This window comes from Schistocerca gregaria, chromosome 1 (assembly GCF_023897955.1).
Source record: "Schistocerca gregaria isolate iqSchGreg1 chromosome 1, iqSchGreg1.2, whole genome shotgun sequence".
Taxonomy (NCBI): Eukaryota; Metazoa; Arthropoda; class Insecta; order Orthoptera; family Acrididae; genus Schistocerca; species Schistocerca gregaria.
Window position 1 is genome coordinate 351,554,734 of NC_064920.1, and position 19,026 is coordinate 351,573,759.

At 45.1% G+C, this 19,026-nt stretch overlaps 1 protein-coding gene across 4 annotated transcripts in view; it reads left to right on the forward strand.

Moving 5' to 3' along the window:
• The window catches only part of LOC126345346 (uncharacterized), a 997,319-nt gene that overhangs the window by 410,896 nt on the left and 567,397 nt on the right, over positions 1-19,026 (forward strand). The window contains exon 1 of one of the 4 annotated variants that reach the window (XM_050002096.1): positions 778-907. The exons of 2 other annotated variants lie outside the window; for them this stretch is intronic. The gene's annotated coding sequence lies outside the window, so the exon portion shown is untranslated. Of the gene's footprint in view, positions 1-777; positions 908-19,026 lie in introns of those variants that run through there. One more of the 4 variants, XM_050002097.1, reaches the window with a different exon arrangement.

The following is a 19,026-nucleotide window of genomic DNA, read 5'->3' on the forward strand; positions in this document are numbered from 1 at the left end:
TCCTGCCGGGCATAGATGTGTGTGATGGGTTCAAGTGGCTCTGAGCACTATGCGACTTAACTTCTAGGGTCATCAGTCTCCTAGAACTTAGAACTAATTAAACCTAACTAACCTAAGGACATCACACACATCCATGCCCGAGGCAGGATTCGAACCTGCGACCGTAGCGGTCGCTCGGCTCCAGACTGTAGCACCCAGAACCGCACGGCCACTCCGGCCGGCTGTGTGTGATGTCCTTAGGTTAGTTAGGTTTAAGTAGTTCTTAGTTCTAGGGGACTGATGACCTCAGATGTTAACTCTCATAGTGTTCAGAGCCATTTGAACCATTTTTGATACAAAAGTAGTGGAACGGTGGTGACGCGGAAGGAGGAAGACTTGCAGCACGGAAAAGACATCCGAAGATTGGCATAGCTTCCTGAAACAAGTCAAGGGCTGAGTAAGAAAATATTACTAAATAGTGACTGTTGGCGGTTTGTTTCGTCACGACGTATGGTCAGCGCAAGTTCTAACGACAACGCGGAACCAATCGAATGGCCGATGCGAATTTTCAAGTGGCGACCGTACACGCCTGTTGCGCAGAAGGGACAGCTCGGAACGCCTCGGTAGTGTGACGTGTACGGTGACAGGGCGCTTCCTCGAATGTTTGCGCGAGTGTCAAGACTGCAGCTCTTCACCTCGGCTGTGGCGAGTGTCGCGCCCCTAGCGGCCGCTGCCCGCGTGGGTGTCCCGCCGTGACGTCAGCGCCCGGTCGGCGCAGGCGCAGGCGCACTGAGCGCCAGTGTGTGCCGCGGGCTCCTGCAGAAAGCCGCGCCGACGCGGAGCTCGCCGAACTCTGCGCCCAGCGAACGCCTACCGTAGTCGACGCCGAGTCGAGACTTGCTGCGACCCCCGGTCCCAGGCAGCCACAGTAAGTACTGTGCAGCACAGCCGTCCCTGCTGCCGCTCTCACATCGTCCGCCACAGCCCCGAACAGGTGTCAAGAACAACCCGGTTCCTGGAAACTCTGTGACCACGCAAGTGGAACATCTGCTTCGGTAGATGCTTATTTACATATGTGTGTCGACGACTCTGTGAAACTAAAATAGGTATGTGGAGATTGTGAAGCGTAGGTCGTTAGTGTACTCCCTCTCTCAATAGTCAGCATGAATACTTCTCATGCACCTTTACCAGATGGTTTCAGACTATCGAAAGTGGATGTCGTAGGACGCTTCGGCCCGCAGAAAATATGATTAACAGGTTCTATTGCTTCTGCCCGTGACTCCTTATTGGAAACAACTTTTTGGTGTCGTGTTTCTGGTAGAAATATCAGACTGTTATGATTTTGTTGTGTTGCAATGCTTTTCCTCCACGAGCTAGTACATCAGTTGGTGCATAATGGATAATGTTATGGAGCGTTTCCGCTCCAGATGAGAAAATATCACGAGACTTTTTACATTATAAAATACCACTACAGCTTTTGCGACCATCTGTACATGGTTTAGGAAATAATGTTTCTCTTTGTGTCACATCTGTTCATGAACCTACAGCGAACTGAAAGGTAGCACGTACTGGAATAAACATTTCTGCATAATAAATCCTGCCTGAATGTGTTTCTTATTAGAATAATCGACTGTTTACTTCACAGACGCAATGTTCAACAACATATGCAGTTTACAAGCTTTAAATAGCCTTAAGTGATTTTGCATAATACTGCCTGTTTGAATAAAATTCCATGGCACTGTCCTTTGGGGGATACCACTTGGTAGGTTCAACTACGTAATACTAATCTTTTACACTCATCAAACGAATCTACTGCAATGTATTTCTCATGTCCTAAGCTTAGGTTTTTAGTGCAAATTACTGTGATGAGATTTTTACTGATGCTGATAATACTAAAGGGGGGAGAGGGTGAATATCAGTGCAGTGACAACCTCTACACCTCTCCAATAAAATCTTGAGAAACAATGAACATATATGTCTCCATCCGAAGGACAGATCGTCATAAACATTGTCTCTGAGTGAGGTGTAGTAGTCGTTAAGACAGTGGACATGTTTCCTAGAAAAGTTTTCATATACTCGTGCGACAGCCCAGTTTTAGGCTTTCCGCTATTTCGTTAAATCGCTGGAAGTGAACGCTGCAGTGGTTCTCTTGAATAAGCCTTGGCCAGTTTCCTTCTGTAACATTGTCTGCTCTGAGATTATTATCCGTAGCTCGTTAACTAGGTATTATATAATGAATTTCCATATTCATCTAAAAGTGTGTCATTCATTTCGCTCCGTGAGACCGCGAGCAGAGATTTAAGAGTTAACCTGAGACACTGACGCCCACCCGATGCTCAGGAAATGTATGCCACCACGTCCTCGCGCAATTACTTGAGATGAAAATTTCTCCCTCTATCAGGATTCGAACTGGTCACGTAGAAGTGAAACACCAGCGTCCGTTAGCGACCTCCAGTTCGGAGGCAAGTTGCGATTCTGTATGCAGGTTCCGCGGTCGGAAGTTTACGAAATTGCCTCACCTGAATATGAAGGCCAATCCGCAGAAGAGTTGTACACTGTTACAAATCATCTTTCGTTCTTCACTGTGAAAGGAGAGCGATGAGAGGTTCTCACAGCGTAAGTGTGAAGTTGTGGATATAGAGAATTATGCAAAGAACTTTAATTTGTACAATTAGTAAAAAATCGACAGATATCACGTAAAAAAGCTACTGTGTACGTTATCTGAGTCACCTGTTATGGAAATGACCAACAGGCTGCTGAGCCATCCAAATTACAGGGACCAGAGAGGAAAGTCTCTTTTGTAAATTGTGGGTGATCTGTATTACGTGAAAGTTTTCTGGTAAGATGCCTAACATGAGTGCAATGCGAGGATATGGCATATTTTTTTTCCCGAAACTCACCAATCGGGCCACCAGGTTTAGTGTCCCCATCCGAAAGATTAATTACCATCGAGCGTATATAACGGCCCAGAGTCGTAAGACATAACAGGAAATCAGCGCACAATTTGGTGGTGAGGAACTCTATGTTCTCGTTGACAATAACATGCTCTAGAATGGGATATGATGCTATTGGAATACAGACAGTTAACATTCACGACCACTGGCTTATATTTTTTCAGCTATATTCAATGTTTTTAGGCAATTGATATATGTAGAAAATTTCTGTAATTCTGTTAAAGCCGGCCATTGTGACCGAGCGGCTCTAGGCGCTTCAGTCCGGAACCGCTCTGCTGCTGCAGTCGCAGGTTAGAATGCTGCCTCGGGCATGGATGTGTGTCATGTACTTAGGTTAGTCTATGGAACTGATGACCTCAGATGCCAAGTCCCATAGTGCTTAGAGCCATTTGAACCATTTGATTCGGTTAAACGAGTTTTTCTACATACAGTAACAGAAGTCTGCCGAAACAGCTGGATTCCCAAGTGATTGTGGATTTCATCCTCAGCATTTAGTGCCAAACGATGTGACTAACTCCAAGGACTCGCGTTTGGGAGAGCAGGATCCAAATCTCCTTTCGCCCATCCGGACTTAGGTTCTCGAAGCTTTTCTGAAGGCGAGAACGGGAACGGTAACTTCACAGACCGCCTTATTGTGGGAGGAAGTCAGTAAATTTATGTGGCTAGGTGAATGCATGTGGTGTATTTCCTCGGTGCATAGGTCGAGGACACCAGTCGATGAGAGTTGGGTATAACTTGACTACATGATAAAACATTCGAATCGCCACCACCAGTACTTTACTGCCAAGAGGAAGAGAGACGGTGGTACACATTTCCGATTCCTTACTGCGTGTAAACGTCCTGTATTGACACCCAGACTTCTCGGAATTGTTTCAGTGCATGAGGACTTGAGACATTGTGGTGATCTGTCAGTTTGACGGGGACGTAAATGTGGTGACGTCTTATTACGAGGGTCGGTCAAAAAGTAATGCCTCCCATTTTTTTCTACTTAAAAAAATTAAGTTAAGTGAAAAATTTGAATTTGGCGCCATTCCTCAAACCTTCTTCTGCAATCCACTGCAGTAGTAACTTTCTGTGTCAACAGGTGGCAGCACAGCAGAAGTTTGTAAGATGGCCGACATCGATGTTCGTTTGAGACAGCGTTGTGTGATTGAATTCTTGAATGCAGAAGGTGAAACGCCCATACGCATTCATGAAAGACTGAAGAAGGTGTATGGTGTTGTGACAGTGGATGTCAGCACTGTTAGACGATGGGTTCGTCGTTGTAAGGAAGCTGAAGGGCAAATACCGTTGACTGACGAAAAGCAGAGCGGCAGGCCGGTGAGTGCAGTGACTCCACACAACATTCAGCAAGCTGATGACATCATTCGTGGTGACCGTCGGGTGACTGCAGATGAAGTGTGTCGCATTATTTCTCTTAGTAAAGGCAGTGTGATCACGATTATTAAACAAAAGTTTGTGCACGGTGGGTTCCAAGAATGTTAACCGATCAGAATAAAGAGGCAAGGAAAACAATAGCCTCCCAACACTTGCAGCGCTTCCGTTTGGAGGGAGATGAGTTTCTGAAAAAAATTGTGACCGGGGACGAAACATGGGTGCATTTTTTGAACCCGAATCAAAGAGGCAGTCAATGGAGTGGCGTCACACAAGCTCGCCGAGGAAGAAAAAATTCAAACTGTGCGATCGGCAGGGAAAGTTATGGCAACAGTTTTCTGGGATACAGAGGGTGTGATTCTGGTTGATTTTTTGGAGCAGGGATGCACAATAAATTCTGTTCAATACGTCACAACCCTCAAAAAACTTAAAGCACGTCTTCAGCGAGTTCGCCCAACAAAATCAATGGCAGATGTTCTTCTTTTGCATGACAATGCAAGACCACACACCAGTCGTCACACCTCTGACGAGATTGTCAAAATTGGATGGGAAGTTTTGCCTCATCCCCCATACAGCCCTGACCTGGCACCATCAGACTTCCATCTGTTCGGGCCACTAAAAGAAGCTCATCATGGGATTCATTTTGAAGATGAGGAGGCCGTCAAAACATCCGTGCGTCAATGGCTTAGGAAGCAGAGCTGTGATTTTTACCGTGCTGGGATACATGCCCTTGTTCAAAGATGGACCAAAACTGTAGAGATGGGCGGAGATTACATTGAAAAATGACAAAATGATCCTCAATGTTGTGGTTTTCAACCTATGTAATTGCATTTAAATTTCCTGACAATTAAATGTAGAAAAAAAAATAGGAGGCATTACTTTTTGACTGACCCTCGTATAATGCGTGACGAGTAAACCGTAAGGCTTGACTAGATTTCGCCTACTCCCTTCCATTCATTTCTGTAATGAAAAATATGAACACAAACGCAACAATAAATTCCAAATGCAATCAATTACTCACACGACAGAGATACGCACTTCATATGATACTGCGATGAAACAAGACTGACCTTATCTAAGTATTTCAGTAAGTGCCTGGCAAACTTATGAAAAAGAATCACAATTTTTCGGTAGATTAGACTATGTCTGTGTACTAATCTGTGAAAGAAGATGCTGTGGCAAGTCGAGTCTGCTTAAAGATAATGAAAATGAAGCTTACCCGCAGATTAAAGCTGTATTCCGGACCGGGACCTTGCTTTTCGCGAGCGCACGATCTACCGACTGAGCTGTCCAGCAACAACTCGACACCCTCCCTCACAGCTTTGCTTTCGGCGGTACCTTTCTCCAACTTCACAAACTTCACAGAAGTTCTCGTGCATGTGTTGTTGGGCTACAACTTTTGGAAAAAATGAGGCCTCTCAACTTGGAGCTCATGGACTGTAATCCCGTGAAGAGGAAGGATTTCGGTATAAACATGTCGTCACTGTGTGGATCCTATACATAAAGGAAGAAACGAATGACAGAATTACATAAACATATGTAGTGGAGGTGCATTAATGAATGAATGCTGTGGAATATGGTTTCTGAATTACTAACGATCTGATCATCGCATCTAGACGGTTGTTAGCGGTCAATTTCCAATGGGGCAGTTATAGTTCGTGGCAAAAAAAAAGAAAAAATGAAACGCAGAGAAGAAAAAGAGGAACTGAAATGAAACTTCACGGGTTGATAGGCTATGTAATTACAAAATGGAGTAAAATTTACAAAGAACATGCCAGTATGAGCCTAGTTATCAGAATGACAGTGCACCGCTGTGGCATGGATGAAAGCATCTATTGGGTTGTATCCTCTCCCGAGGCAAAGCTGTCCCCCCACAACTGATCCTTGATGTTCTCGGTATTGCCACTGTGACGGAGCTGACGTCCGAGCTGATCCAACACGGGTTCTATTGGGGACAGCTTTCGGGATCTTGCTGGCCGTGAGGATACCTCAGAATCAAGCAGAAATTACTTGGAGAGACGTGCCTGTGTGGATGACCATTGCCCTGTTCAAAAATCGCAACATGGTAATCCAGCAAGATGTCCATGACGTACCATTATGCCTGCTGAGTTCTCTCGGCCACTACCAGCGTGATCTGACATCATACACCATGGGTCTCACGTACCCTGACTCCAGGCGTAGCACCGCGGTACCTTTTCAAAATGTTGGAATGGGACCTCTCCCCGGGTCGTCAACATACTCGCCGACGATGGTCATGAGGGACAGCGCAGAACCGTCATTCATCGCTGAACGCATGGTGGTGACATTCACCAGCGCTTCTTGCTTTCCAGTGACGGCACGACTATAAACGCAGAATTTTTATTATGGTGCTAAGGACATGTTACGCTTCTGCTGGTATCCTTCTTCTCGGGTGGCATCCGCAGGTTTAAGGGGATTAGGATGTGCTTGGTGCACAATATGGGGATCTCCCTTGCGGTGGCTGGATGTGGTCAGCCGGAAACCTGACGACGAGAATGGCTGCCCTCGCATCCTCAAAAAGTTCAATGTCGGACCACCGTCACATCTGAATTCCCGACAAATGTCGCAATTGCACGACCTGACCAGGGAGCGAAATGGTGACCCACAATGACGCCTCTTTCAAAGTCTGCCACGTGCTGACAATGCTGTCTCTCACAAGTACGCGGCATCTTCGTGTCCTGGTGGTTGTCCTACCTGTCACAGAAATTTGCAGTTCTAATCATTTACATACACTATGTGATCAAAAGTATCCGGACACCTGACTGAAAATGACTTTCACGTTCGTGGCGCTCTCCATGCTGGAATTCAATATGGTGTTGGCCCACCCTTAGACTTGCTGACAGCTTCCACTCACAGGCATACATTCAATGAGGTGCTGAACTGTTTCTTGAGGAATGGAAACCCATTCTTCACGGCGTACTGCACTGAGGAGAGGTATCGATGTCAGTCGGTGAGGCCTAGTTTGGCTTTCGAAAACATCCCGAAGGTGTTCTATAGGATTCAGGTCAGACACTGTTCAGGCCAGTCCATTACAGAGATGTTCTTGCCGTGTAACCACTCCGCCACAGGCCATGCATTATGAACAGGTGCTCGACAGTGATGAAAGATGAAATCGCCATCTCCGAATTGCTCTTCAACAGTGGAAAGCAGGAAGGTACTGAAAACATCAATGTAGGCCTGTGCTGTGTTGCTGTGATAGTGCCACGCAAAACAACAAGGAGTACAAGCCAGCCCCCCCCCCCCCCCCCCCCCACACACAATGAAAGCACGACGACACAATAACATCACCACGTCCGAATTTTACTGTTGGCACTACACAAGCTGGCACATGACGTTCCCCTGGCATTCGCCATACCCACACCCTGCCATCGTCGTTTGGCATTTACCGTCGTGATGTGTTGCTTATGACAAGCCGGATAGATGTCTGCCAATTACACATTACGACCTTCTTCAATTGTCGGCGGTCTCTCATTCAACGGACGAGGTCGGCCTGTACACTTTTGTGCTGTACGTGTACCTTCACGTTTCCACTTCCCTATCACATCGGAAAGAGTGGACCTTGGGATGTTTAGGAGTGTGGAAATCTCGCGTACAGACGTATGACACAAGTGACACCCAATCACCTAATTATGTCCCAAGTCTGAGTTCCGCGGAGCGCGCTATCCTGCCCTCTCACGATGTCTAATGACTACTGAGGTCGCTGATATGGAGTAACTGCCAGCAGGTGGCAGCACAATGACCTAATATGAAAAACGTATGTTTCTGGGGGTGTCTGGATATTTTTGATCACATAGTGTACCTGCCAACGATGTGGGCGCGTAAGAAGCTACATTCCCATCCTACCGTGTCTCCTGGGTACTCCACTTTCTTTGTTAGGCAGTGTATATAAAAAATTCGGAGAAACAGTAACCATTATACGAGGCTCATTCAGCAAGTAAACTAAATTTTGGCATAACTAAATAAAAACAGAAGATATCAACACAAAACTTTATGTACGAATAGCTGCCAAGGCACTTATTGTAATGTGGGTCTAATTTTTCAGATCTCATGCTGTACTCCTCTACCACCAAAGATCCAGGATGTTAGCGCTTGTTCGATGTCTTCACTGTTTACAACCTGTTTGCCACTCCAGTTTCGGAAATAAGTGAAAATCACTTTGTGCCACATAAGACATTGAAGTTCTTGCTATTTCGTGCTGATGCCGTAACGACAGATGACACCCCACTCCGACCTTCGTCGTGCACACCGTTCCTTCCCTGATTAAATGTAATGCACCATTTCCTCACTGAAGACTGTTCATTGCGCTGTCACCATAAACATTCCTCATCTGCTTATAAAATTTGTTAACCAAACCATTTCGTACCTTCAGAAGAAGAATGACACTAAGCACTTGGCAGCTGGCGACGCTTTGGATGGGACCCGCCAGTCCTAAAGGTTGCTGAACAAAGAGGCGTGCTCGCTCGGCAACTAGACATGGCCCACACTGGGACAACGGAAGGAGCTAACTGGCACGCGTATGACTTGCGATGGAGGTGGATCGCCGCGGGTGTGAGGCGAAATCGTTCTTTACTTTATGGGCGGCCTCGTAAATCAACCAGAAGCGAATATACGCGAGTACAGAGCCTTGGCCGTGTCGCTGTGGTCGCACACAGGAGAGGGTAGCGCCGGTTCCGGCCGCCTGCGCCGAGGTGCCCGCCGCTAGTACAGCTTCGGCAGGCGCACAGTTTGCGTTCCGGAAGCGCTGCAGAGCTGCCAGCCGGAACTGCAGCCGGCCGAACACGCGCTGTTCTACCAGCCTTGGGCTGACGGGACTCGCTACACATCCGCCTGCACCGTGTATTCGCCTAAAGTGATGTAGCAACATCTCGACTCCACCGTCGTCTCGAAAGAGGCAACGACATTTTATTCTAATTACATTGGAATCCATACGATCCCGCTGTGCGCGGCGATCGTTGGATATAGACAATGGGGACAAGTACAGCAATCGATATCGAAATTCGTCGTTTTATTACAGCAGATCTAGATTTCAGCTATGGCATACTCAACTTGAGTGCTAAAAATTACAAAAGAGGAGAATCAGAACAAATATAAGATTAGTTAAAAATGAATCATGATTGCTAACATAAACACCAAACAGTTGCAACTGACGTTAGTCCAAAGTGTCAGGTAGTAAACAATATTGGTCCATGCAGAACGCACAGAAGTCCAACATGAACTGAAACCATTGCTTGGATAGTCGAACAGAAAAGGATGCGGCTTCAGAGACGTGTGGTGCCCTATATTGCGCCACCGGTAAATAGATGAATAACAGGAAAGTTACATAATTTAAATTTTAAAAAAAATGTTTGAAATGGCTCTAAGCCCTATGGGACTTAACATGTGCCCTAGACTTAGAACTACTTAAACCTAACTAACCTAAGGACATTACACACATCCATGCCCGTACACACATCCATGCCCGAGACAGGATTCGAATCTGCGACCGTAGCGGTCGTGCGGTTCCGGACTGTAGCGCCTAGAACAGCTCGGCCACTCTGGCCGGCCATCATCTGCATGCTTATAGTGTAAACATGTGGAATGAAGCAGAATTACAACGTCTAAAGGCATGAAGCTAGCCAGTGGCGCATAAAAAACGTACAAATAAGTAAAATAAAGGATTGTTTCAGAGTTACAGGAAATAAAATACGTTAAAATCTGTAATTAACTGAGGACGTGATTATATTCAATACATGTTACATTGTTCTTACTATTATTGAGTGTGTTTAGCTCATTGCTCCAAACATTCGGTTTTTTTATGGTTTAATTGTTACATATGGTTTTATTATTCAGTACACAATAAAAAATTTAAATTATATAACTTCACTATTATTTAATTATCCACTGGTACCGCAGCACAGGGCAGCCACACATCTCTCACGTCACAGTTTCTTCCTCTTCCACCATATAAGCAACGGCTTCAATTCTTGTTCGATTCCTGTATGATCTACATCACCCTATATTGTTTACTACGTCACACTTCAGGCTAACGTCACCTGTTATTACATGGCATATAACTGTATGGTGCTTATGTTTGCAGTTACGATTCGTTGTTAACAACCTTGTATTTACCAAAGTTCGTAGGCTTCCACGGCCGGCATCATTTTGGATAAAATAATTTTGGATACTGGATTGCTCCAGTGTAACACCTAAATTGCCGACGTTTCGACCGACGTGCTGCAGTCCTCTTCAGAGCGGTCATGATTATCCTGTTTTGTAATTATGAGCACTGAAGGTGCCTATGCAATAGTTGATCTGCTGTAATAAAACCACGAATTTAGCGATCGATTCCTGTCCATTTCTCCATTGTCAATATTTTACTGAAACCTTAATAGTGTGAAATATCAGCGCGCATGGTTCATAATACGTTGGTATTACAGGCAGTAGCAACAAGATTCGGAAGGTGAGTGTACCTCCACTCCCTCGTACGTTAATGGTCGCACCACTTGTGTGACAACAAATGTTAAACCTGCTCCCTCCTCCACGCACCTCCCTACACCGCTCCAGTGCTTAGCGGTGAAGACTTGCCAGACTAGTTACGTGTGTGGGAAACTGGGCGTCTCCACAGATACATAATGAAGAACGACATAACGCTAGGGGAACAAAAAGGGGGAACGGGAGATAAGGGAGAAGAGAGGAAACAAGTGCGTTGGCCCGACTTGTGAATGCCGAGTCACAGCATGAAAACTGTTTCGAGGAAATTGCTGGCTGGCCTTTTTCTCCAGCCACACTTGTTAGGCACGGTGGAGGCGACATGCGTGTAACGAGCGCCATATGGCGAGCGCCGCACCAGGCTACCTCGCGCTCCCACCGGCGACCACGAGTGAGTCGTTTACGGCTGACAGGCGGCCATCACTCCCAGCCCGTAATTGGACACCTGGGGGCAGGGCGTCGCAGTACGGCCCGTAATTGTCGATTCCGTACCTTTTCCTCGAGGAGGACCTATTCCGCTCCCTGGCAACATTATGATATGGGAAGTTTTTGGTGATACCCCGAAGTTTCTCACTGTGGGATCTGCGCTGCCGTCCATCACTGGCCATTTTGAGCTACACAACTCCGCCATTACCTCCATCCTACTTTCCAGACTGCGCAGAAGCGCTCCTGCACAGGACGACTTTTTAAGCTTGGGATGTAGCAGAGCCACTGCCAGTATTGAAGATGGGAAGATGAGTGGTCTGTCGCACTGGATGTCTAAATCGGTAAGGCAACATACTGAATAGGAGACCCTATCTGGTACACAGTTATCGGCATGCATGTGCACCTAATATGTTCCAAAACGCGGCGCATAAAAATTGAAATTTATGGTGCTCTTACCTCAGGATCGTTGGTGATAACAAAGTAAAGTCAAGCGCTTTAGGTAGCCCTTGGGTTAGGGATCCTTCGTGTACCCATCACCAGGATCATCTTTGTGTCACCATCCTACAATACAGGGTCAAAGTAAAATGGAGCAAACTTTTTTTTTTTTTTTACATGTGGTGTGGTCTACGGTGGTCTCGATGGAACTTACGGAATCACCTTTAGTTCAAGGGTGGTTCCTCGATAAACCCCACAACAAGGGATTTTTTTTATATCTTTCCACCGTCACCAGCAAAATAAAAAACCCCGGCCGAGCGGTTCTAGGCGCGTCAGTCCGGAACCGCACTGCTGCTACGGTCGCAGGTTCGAATCCTGCCTCGGGCATGGCTGTGTGTGATATCCTTAGGTTAGTTAGGTTTAAGTAGTTCTAAATTCTAGGGGACTGATGACCTCAGAAGTTGAGTCACATAGTGCTCATAGGCATTTGAAATAAAAGCCGGCTCGGAGTTGCAAGCCTGTTATGCACACCAAATGGCTAAATTTTTTACGATATATTTCTAAGATCCCAATCTCGAAAATGTTCCTAATATCTTTATCTGTTTCCAAGATACAGAGGCCCAAATTTGCCGTACTTGCACACGTAAAATTCGGTGTGAGGCGAGATCTAAGCAATAAAGAGCAACAGTAAATTGCTCAAATATTAACGATATATTCTTTAGGCATTTATCTAGAAGAGCCATCTCCCCGCTTTCAAAAACTTTTCCCGTTTGTCGAGAAAAACCCCAAAAGTTTTTTGGGTACCAAAACCCTGTATCTATGGAGGAGGAGGAGAAGGAGATTACTGTTAACGTCCCGTCGACAAGGAGGTCATTAAAGACAGAGCACAAGCTCGGATTAGGGAAGGATGGAGAAGGAAATTTGCCGTACCCTTTCTAAGGAACCATCTCGGCATTTGCCTGAAGCGATTTAGGGAAATCACGGAAAACCTAAATCAGGATGGCCGGAGGCGGGACTGTATCTATGGAGATGTTGATGAAGAATGTATGTCAGTGCCTTTCTGCAGCGCTACCTCGCAGTGAGTGAGGGGTCCAGAAATGATGATCATATATTAAAGAAAGCCAGACTGCGGCCATGCTGCTTACCGTCTATGTATTACCCAAACACTACCAATTGGAGACGAACACAGTATCAGAAGCCCATTACATACAACGAAAGTAAAACAGAAAGCCATTGCTGCAGTGAGCATGCAGGGTGCCCCGTCTTTTCATCCAACGGATAATCTGCCACTCCACCACTCCGTGTCTGCCTACATCAGATAACTATCGGCGAACATCTGTTAGTTTCTCGTGTTGAGGGCTAATTGAGTCAGCACTTTGCGGCCCCACTAAACACCACCAAACGCCTCACTATTTTTGTTAGCAACCTTCCAAGCATCACAGCTCAAAATGGCTCTAAGCACTATGGGACTTAACATCTAAGGTCAGAATTCCCATAGAACTTAGAACTAAAACCTAACTAACCTAAGGACATCACACACATCCATGCCCGAGGCAGGATTCGAACGTGCGACTGTAGCGGTCGCGCGGTTCGAGACTGTAGCGCCTAGAACCGCTTGGCCACTCCGGCCGGGCGTTCCTAATGGAATCTGATGTTCTGACATTGTAAATAGTCGATACTTCAAAGTGAACGCTGATGTCTCTTGGTTTTAGCTGCTACTGACTAAATATGAAATGACTGCCTTGAAATAGGTTACCTTTGGCTCTCGTACACGTTCATTCTGTAACTGTTCATGAATGGTTCAGAAAATCGAAAGTAAGTTTCCTGTAAATGACAGAACACAGAGGACACAAGTTATTTTTATGTCTGGGTAATGCAACATTTTTAGTGGTGTTTTTTATTTCTAACAGAAGAATGACCTTTATAATATCTCGAAAATAGAAGAGTACAATCATATAAAGACTGTCAAAGTAAAATATGGAACGTCCTGCAAATAAAGTTGGAAAACATTGGGTAACTGTAGGTCGAGATTTTAATGTTCGTTGCCGTGTGAAGGACAAGTTTATTACTACTTCCAGCGATAAGTTTCACTGCAAAAACATTAATACTACTTTATTCTTCTAAATAAGCTGGATAGCATTAGATCCTTATGTGAGCAGCAACCGTTGAATACTGAAATTTAAAGGACAGCTATCAGTCGCAAAATCCGTCATTTATTGGAGCAGATCTAGATTTCGACGACTGCATATTCACCATTGATGAGATTACCAAAGAGTGTCATAGGCGTCGTGGCATCGATAGCTAGGATGCCACGCCGTAGCTGCCATTTAAGTTGGCACTACGACGACAGCGCCCTCTAGCAGGCGCAGTTCAGCTCTACCAGCACCACTGTAGCTTCTCCCCATTTGATCAACAGCAGACGGCCGGGACACTTCGCTTCACCTTTCCTCTACATACGCTGCGGCTCACCATCGTATCTCATTGCAAGTTATGTAACCACGTATTAACTTGTTTTTTGCACCAGTAAACCACTTTTACTTACGTGCAGTACCGACGTATTTTTCCTGCTCCTACTCCTACCCGCCTTCCAGGTGGGATACAAAAGGCATCACTTTTGTGTCAGTCACATTAAGGCCTGTCATTTATCAGAATCTATGCTCTGACACGTAGGGACCTACATCACTTCTTTGATATGACTACGTGATAGTCAAAATCTAGATCTTCTCCAATAAATGCAACTGACAGCAGTCCTTCTTTAAATTTGCACTTTGCTTTTTTTTCAGAATTGTAGAGTATGTAATTGGATAAAAATGTTGATTGTGTAGCTTGCTCAATAAAATGGCAAAAATGTTAACCGCACAGCGAAATACGCTGTTCTCAGCGTGCTACCACTTTTTTAAAATCTTGTTTTAATCGCTTGGAGCTGTTTATGAAATACTAGGGGTGTAGGCGAGACATATTTCCAGAATGGTTCTTTCACTCGGCAGCTGAGTGTGCACTGCCAGGTAGATCAAAACCGTGTGCGGCATGAAAATTCGAACTTGCAAAGTGGCTAACTCCATTTTGTGTTGACGGTTGTTTGCCTGCTCGCTATTGATTCACTGGTTTCATTTAAGCTTTAAGTTCATCTGCGTTTCGTGTGTCGCCAGAATCACGTCTTGTCCTGATAGGACCGACTGCAACGTTCCGCTACTTCTCGAGCGAAGCGACGTCCAAAAGCGGCAGCAGGTAAAGGCTTGTGGCCAATCTCTCCTGTGAAGAAGCGGTAGGGCTCCTCGCTACGGAGCAGTGAGTGTCGAAAGAAATGATTCTCATGTAGCTGTTACTTAATTGGCAATTAGTTACTTCATCTTGTGAGACGATGTTGTACGCTACACAAGAGCGCTGCTTTTCTTTATTTTCATCTGCTACAGGTTGTCGATGATCCTGTCCGATTAATTTTCTCATTTTACTACATAAAAATTTATGAACTAGCAATCTGCTTTATCGACGTCTTCAAGCTCCATTTCCATGGTTCCTCAGATCTTCCATGAGAACCGACTGCAAACGGCTTCCTAGGCGGCCACAACCATCTCTATGAGAGCAGTGCGCGACGATCTAAAGCGTTCTTGTCTTGACAGCACCTCAATTACTGAGGCTTGCAACAGCGCCCTGTAGAAGACTTAAAGTAAGCTGCTGATGATGCAGGCTTCATGGCTTACCGGCAACCGTTCCTTATCATTACAGTCACTCCTTACGCCCCGAGCACTTTGCATACATTAGCCAAGCAGCGCAGAGGTGAAGGCTGCATTCAGGATCAGCGTACCTTCTTGTTGCCAGCGATAATACGCGTGCTGTGTTGTGGGTACCGGATGAATCTGCGACCGCAGAGTAGATCTGGTCAACAGCGTTCACATAAACTACTGCGATTCCCTCTCTCCCCAAACAGATTTCCCTTCTTCTTTCCAACTGTAATGGATGATATAAATATGATAGTTACTCGTTAAATTACTATTTTACATCCAGAGGCATTATATGTCAAGGAGAAGATTGGTATTGGGATTTCGAGAGCCAAAACTGAGCCTGGCAGTATAATGCTACTCATTGTAGACGTCTCGCGAAACGACGATGAAGATAAAAACAGAGAATTTTGAGCTATTACAGAGGTTTATCTACAGCTCGTCTTTGGCATGAACCGCTTGAAAATGGACAGGAAAGCGAATAGTTTATAGCGGTGCCAGAAGTACCCTTCGCCAAACACGTAATGTGGCTTGCTGAGTGTAGATGTATACAGGTTGTCCCTCCTAATAATCGTTAGGCGCATTTTCTCTGGTTTTGTTTGTGTAATGTGCAGAAAAAAAAACACTATTCATCACGACTTCCACGGGACTCCCAGTGTCCACGGAAAGCTTTCGTTTGTTATCCATTACAAACGAAATTATTATTAAAAAGGAATTTTACGTGCCCATTTCATAGAGTGCTCCCAAAAGTAGCCTAGTATGATATTCGTTTTATCAATCTGTATTAACAGGTACAGTAAAACACGAGTAATAACCAGTATTTCAGCAGCCTCAACACCGCCGTTGCCCTTGCTGATTGCCACCGATCGAGTGGGCACATAAAATTCAGCTTTAAAAATAGTTTTTTTTAAATATAACTTGAAACAAATCAAAGCTTTCCGTCTACACCGGACGTCGGATGAAAGACTTGGTGAGGAACTTTTGTTTGCAAAAACGAATTACAAAGATTTGCTGAAGCATGAGAAAAAAAAAGTGCCTGACGACTTGTAAGAGGTACACGTAGTATATATCGCAAGATTCAAAATATCAATCAGATAACATACGGAAACATTACTCCTACACGTTATTATGACTGCATTTCTCTTTTGGAGTTTGAGCCTTTCCCGTTGCACTAATTGCCTGAAGGGTTCTGCTGAAACTAGCATCTAAAGATGGTGAAAATCTGCCCCATGTAAATATTGTGCAGCTCCTACCACAGTATCCGACGCAATGCAAGTGAACATTTGAAACCACATATATCCTGCTTGTCGTTCCTATGAAACACGTCGTGTCTTTTTCTTGTGGTATAGGTTGGTTTATTTGGGGGAAGAGACCAAACAGCGAGGTCATCGGTCCCGTCGGATTAAGGAAGGACGCGATTTAGGGATATCACGGAAAACCTAAGTCAGGATGGCCGGATGCGGGTTTGAACCGTCGTCCTTCCGAATGCGAGTCGAGTGTGTTAACCACTGCGCCACCTCGCTCGGTCTTGTGATATAATACTGCAAAAAGGATCTACTAATGCTAGTGTTGCTGTTATGTATGGCTATAAATAGGAAACTCAAGAATATTTCTAGAACAGAAATATACCCGGAACGAGTCTTCTACTCTAACGCGCCATGTACTCTGTTTTCACACTTCCTGGCAGATTAAAACTGTGTGCTGGACCAAGACTCGAACTCAGAACCTGCACTGGGAGTGGCAATGGCAAATTCCGGTCCGGTATAGAGTTTTAATCTGCCGGGAAGTGAAATAAGACGTAAGTATAGATGAGACGCGTAAACCTCAGATAAAGTTTAATGCAAGCTACAAGGTGGGTCAACACGTGCAGCTGAAATTAAGATGTATTTCTTCGAAGTTAAAGTTTCAGGCTCCTGTGACGTCATATATTGCTATTAATGTTACCGTTACCATCAGTACCATATTGCTATATTAAATACCTTGTAATGGTTGTGAATTGGAGCCGTAATGACCCGCACGCCACATTAACGAACCACTGTTTAGCACGGCAGCTAGCGTAGCTGTGGTATTTGTGTAGTTTCGCACATCTACTTAGCTAATGTTCGAATAGTCCGCCATTTGCGGAGAGCTAGGCAGCACACAGACGGTTACTGGAAACTATTCAAAACGCAAGTTACGCACTTCATCAACAAACTGAGACCATCGTTTTCTCTGGAACACAGATTAATTCTCGTTTCGTCTCCCTCACACTGAGGCATTAATGACCGTAAAGAACAGAAGAAAATTGTTATTAGCTTATTAGTAATATTATTGTTACGAAAGCTTAACAATCTATCACCATGTGCCCACACGTGTGACACCAGAACTTCATGCGATGCATCAGTACACTGTGAAGACACTACGGATGCAGTCTAGAACACTGCTATAGCCTGGTGACCAGCTGAAGGTTTTCGCCCATCATGCTCCAATGGATCAAATTCTGGAGAGAAATTTTCGTTATATATGCTTCTTCCCCCTCTCGCCTACATTGCAATGAATAGCGGTCTGAATTTTAATTAAAAGCAAATGAAAAATATTTAGTTGTGTGTGAAGAACTCACATACAAATAAACAAGGGAAGATTAAGAGCTGTTACTCTGTGCCTAGCCGCGCGGGATTAGCCGTGCGGTCTAGGGCGCTGCAGTCATGGACTGTGCGGCTGGTCCCGGCGAGGGTTCGAGTCCTCCCTCGGGCATGGGTGACTGTGATTGTCCTTAGGATAATTTAGGTTAAGTAGTGTGTAAGCTTAGGGACTGACGACCTTAACAGTTAATTCCCATAAGATTTCACACACATCTGCTCCTTTTTTTTACTCTGTGCCTAGTACCAGTGTCATATCTCTGTTTAATACGGTTTGATGATTTTTTATTTTAATAGATGGTGGTATGTCCCTGGTTTATATTTAGTAATTTAGGACTACTTCTAATCGTAGTCACTGTTTGGGGGACAAAAATTTCAACCGTGGTAAGCTTCAGTTCCCAAACACACTCGCCATCACCTTTCATAATTTTTTTACGTTGTTATTAGTGCCAGTATAGAAATTTCCCCTTGAAAATACTTAACGTTTAGCTAAACCTTCGTACAGAACAGTTAATGTTTCTCGTCATTGTTAATGTAGAACTCTTGAACCACTCAAACCATAACGTAACGTCCTTCAGGAGTTCTTATTACTCTCTGAATAATATCATTCCTATCATAACAGTTCCACTTCTTTCTGATCGTAGACACTTACTTCACTGTTAATCTTCACTAATATTCGACATGACTCCCTTATTCCCCAAACTCCCCAACCTCCTCTCTCGATGGGACCTACCAGATTACTCCACTCGCACCTGAGTTCTTGACTTGCACACGCGCTCTCAAATCGACAAACTCACATTGTAAACACGGCTATGCCCAACGAATGTCCGTGCCCCAAAAGTTTCGGACGTCACACTGAGAGGTACTGCAACTGTTCTGGCATAGGCACAAACGCCGGAACGAAGAGGCGACACGCAAGAGCAGAGAAGGCGGTGAAGAAAGGGCGGCCAATGGCGTAATCGGAGCTCGCCGGGCCAGGAGCAACCCCTGCAGCAAGTGAATATATACACAGGCCATGTTAGCCTCGGCCTCCCA